This window comes from Tupaia chinensis, unplaced genomic scaffold (assembly GCF_000334495.1).
Source record: "Tupaia chinensis unplaced genomic scaffold, TupChi_1.0 Scaffold144276_1, whole genome shotgun sequence".
In the NCBI taxonomy this organism is placed as follows: Eukaryota; Metazoa; Chordata; class Mammalia; order Scandentia; family Tupaiidae; genus Tupaia; species Tupaia belangeri.
This window is the reverse complement of record NW_006204133.1, coordinates 6,262,493-6,266,975: the sequence shown is the minus strand read 5'-3', so window position 1 is coordinate 6,266,975 and position 4,483 is coordinate 6,262,493.

The following is a 4,483-nucleotide window of genomic DNA, read 5'->3' as shown; positions in this document are numbered from 1 at the left end:
TGGGGCCCCCCTTTCCTGCTTCAGTCAAGCCATGGAAGGGGGAGCTTCTTCAAGTGTACAAGGAAGTTCTGAAAACTGCAACTGATGGAGCCTGTGGCCCAGGGTGGCAGCTAAAGGGCCTGATCCCTGTCCACCTCAGGTAGTGCCTTCTGTGGGGTGACAGTGCTTTCTTGGAGCCCAAGGAGTAACAAGTAGCCCTAAAGAGGTGACATGGGTGGCAGATGCCAATGAGTGCAGATCAAAAAAGAAAAAAACAACACCACCACAACATGCAATTATTTGTTCAAGTAAACTATTGCTTGCAAAAACCTGGGAGCTTACAAGTAGGAACAGGCGTGAAGAACACATGTGGGGCCCCCTGAGGGGATGCTGTTCGTTCACACAGGCTGGGAAAGCCAAAACACACACACACACACACACACACACACACACTACTGAGTCATTCAACAAACCCTCCCATCTTAGAATGTTTCTATTAGCATTTTTAATTGACGTGTAGTGGTTGTACAAATTGGTGGGGTGCAGTATGAGTTTTCAGTGAAGGAATATATGTGCAGTAATTAAATTAGGGTGATGAACATTAGCCACCTTGTCAAATGATTATCTTGGCTCTGTATTGCCAGCAGTCACATCTTCCATGCCTACTACGTAGCAGAGCACCACACCAAGGGCTGAGAATGTACTGACAAGCAAGAAAGCTCCTGCCTCGAGGATCTTGCAGTAAAAATGCTCCCCACTCTCTGTATAAGAGCCTCTCCCTACTCCCACAAGCATTTGAAATCTCTGAGAAGACAGGTTTACTTTTTAGCGCATGAGCTAAGCTTGGTGCCTGGTGTTGACGTCCACTGTCATCCTCAGCTCATGGGAGGTGGCATTTGATTACGTTAAGTGTGTGCTTTTCTACAGGCACCTCATAGAAGTGTGAGCCTTCTGACACTATTTATTGCTCCCTCCACCTAGATTGTGTATGAGAGTAGTGGGAAACATCCGCCTTCAGAAAGTTAAAATAACAGATCAACATAAGATAGACGAGATCAAGCGCGTTAAGAAAGCACCTTGTTCCATTGTGCGTGTTTGATTTGGACACGGGTGCCCAGAACTGGATTACTCATAATCCTTGACCTAAGACACGCACTTTCCCTTGGTCTCTGAATGACCTGTTTCTTAATCTGCTTATTTTATAAAAATTAAACAATCATAATTCACAACCCAACATGAGATTTAGAACTAAATGAAACTTTTATCTTCCTAACCCATTCCAACCCTCCTCCCATGCCTGTCATCTGATACAATCGCTATCCAAACAGACATACACGCAAACACACACAGACATATATATCTAATAGCATATATATGACAAACTATATTGGAACTACAGATGTGTATACACAGAAAGAGAGAGAGAGAGAGAGAAGAAGGAAGAAGGAAAGTATGTTTAGTTTTAGTTATTTTTCACTTTAAATGAAAGTGCCTAATGCAATAAGTAAACATTCAGGGGACCTATTCACTCAGTAATAAATTTCTAAAATTCACCCATATCGTTGCCTGTAGTTATTTTTATTTAATTGTATTTGTTATCATAATCTTGTTTATATTATATTGAATCACATATATCTCTTTTTTTTGAGAGGTGTTTGCCATAGGGTACGTGCACTTGCCAGACAGATAGAGAAACAGAAAGCAAGAAATCACCCCCCAGGGGGGATGGCCACACCGCAATCCCTTCTCCTCCACTCTCCTCTCGGGATCTTGGGCACACACGCACATGCGCCCAGAATGAGTTTTAAGCCACTGGGTCCAAATTTAATTTGTTATTATCATTTTTATATTACATTGAATCGCATATATCTTCACAGTGTATTACATTTCTTTTTCCAGCACAATTACTATGCATATCAGTCAAGACACAGACATTACTATCCACAGCATCACCATCAAATAGCTTTCATCTTTTTTTCAGATGATTATTATTATTATTTATTCTCTTTATTTTTTTTAAATATTCAATCACTATATATCATTTGTCTTGTGAAAAGAATTTACCCAACATGAAATACTTCTAAGAACACTTCAGTTGAGAATACTATACATGTTATCATCAACAGGTTATAAACCATTTCTGTGTCCCACTAACGTCATGCCTCTCTATTTGTTCTCTTGCTATCTTTATACTCCTCCCTTCTCCCACCCCTTTCCACACTGTCTTCAGCATCCATAACTATTTTCACTGCTTTTATGCCCTCACATATTTCTATCTCTATAATAGAGTGTGGATAGTCAGTATATATTAAATGGATACATGCAATATCTTTCTTTCATATCCTGGCTTGCTTCACTCAGCAATAGATCCTCCATATCTGACCACTTTCTATCAAATGCCAGGGTCCTGTTGTTTTTCATGGATGATCCTTTATGATGAGGAATGTTGAACATTTTCTCTTATGCTTTTTAGCTATTTGTATGTCTTTCTTGGCCATATTTTTGTTCAGCTCATTTTTCCATCTTTTAATTGGGTTAATCATTTTTTTAATAAGCCACTTAAGTTCCCTGTGTATTCTGTTATTAGCCCCTTGGCTGAGGCATATTTTATAAAAATATTCTCCCATTCTGAGAATTGTCCATTCACACTAATTACTGTGTCCTTTGCTGTGCATAAACTTCTTAGTCTGATATAGCCCCATTTGTCTATTTTAGGGATTATTGCCTGTGCTTTCAGAGTCTTATTTAAGACTTTGTGTAGACCAATGTCTCCCAGAGTTCCCCCAGTGTCTTCCACCAGTAGTTTTATAGTCTGAGGTCATGGGTTCAGATCTTTGATCCATTTTGACTTGATTTTTGTTAATAGTGAAAGGTGGGGATTCAGTTTTATCTTTCTGCAGGTGGATACCCAGTTCTTCCAGCACCATTTACTAAAGAGGTTTTCCTTTTCCCAATGGATTGATTGATATTCTTTGTCAAAAATCAATTGGCTGTAAGCTTCAGGGTTTATTTTAGGGGTCTCTATTCTATTCCAATGGTCCACCTGTCTGTTTTTGTGCCAATACCATGCTGTTTGGATTATCATAGCTTTATAGTATATCTTGGGGTCAGGGAGTGATACGCCACCCACTCTATTCTTTGCACAAGATTCCGTTGGTAATACGAGGCCTTTTATGATTCCAGACAAATTTTATGATTGTCTTCTCTAGATCTGTGAAGAATGTCTCTGGTATTTTGATTGGAATTGCATTAAATATGTAGGATAATTTGGGTAGAATAGTCAATTTGATTATGTTACTTCTTCCAATTAACATAATCAAAGGAACATGAGATGTCTTTCTACTTTTTTATGTCCTTTCCAATATCTTTTTAAAGATTTTCATAGTTTTCTTTATAAAGAAAGGTTTATCCCTAGGTATCTTATACATTTTGTGGCTGTGTTAAAAGGGATACCTTTCTTCAGCTCTACTTCGTTCAACTTGTTCGTATATAGAAATGCTATAGATTTTTGGATGTTGATTTTGTATCCTGCCACTTTACTGTATTCATTTACTACTATGAGAAGTTTATTCATGGAAACCTTTGAGTCTTCTACGTAAACCATCATGTCATCTGCAAATAAAGATATGTTCAACTCTTCTTTGCCTATTTGAATGCCTTTTATATTGTTCTCTTTTCTGATTGCATTGGCTAAGACTTCCAGCACTATATTAAAACGCAGCGGAGAAAATGGGTTATGATGTTGCTGTAGACTGAATGTTTGTGTCCTGTAATATTCATATGTTGAAACCCACACTCCCCATATTAGGAGGTAGGGCTCTTAGCAGGTGATTGGGTCATTAGGGCAGCAGTCTATGAACCACATGGGCCTTGATCCTGGACCTCTCAGTTTCCAGGATCATGAGAACGAAGTCTCTGCTGTCTGTAACCCACCCAAATTGTATTTTGTTATAGCAACCCAATGGACTATGACAGACGCCTTTCTGAAAGCTTTGATAACTCTGAAAATGTAGTTATTGATTCATTAAAGTTGATTAACACAATTACCTTTAAATTTTGCTTTATTGTTTCCATATGCCAAAATTATAACATAATCGAGCTCTTGCAGTTATTTTATGGGTAGTGAACATGAGAAACTTTACCCTACTTTCATCTATTCTACAAATATTTATTAAACACCTGACTCCAATTGTTGGAGATACAAGTTCAAAATAGTATCTCTTCCATTCAGCTGGGGAATATATAGAGAAATAAGCAAATACGTAATGGAAGTTGTAATGTTAATAATGGATATGATGACAGAGAACAGGATGAGGAGACAAGGAGGGACAGAAGGAGAAGCTATTTTAGGAAGTCGTCTGGAATGTGACATTTGAACAGAGACTTGAATAAGTGCAGGAGTAACCCGCACAAATTTTCCAGCCTTTTGACTTTTTAAAATTAAACCCGTTGGGCGGAGGGCGGAGGGGCCCTGCGCCAGCCCACCCGGGCCCGGCTGCGGGCC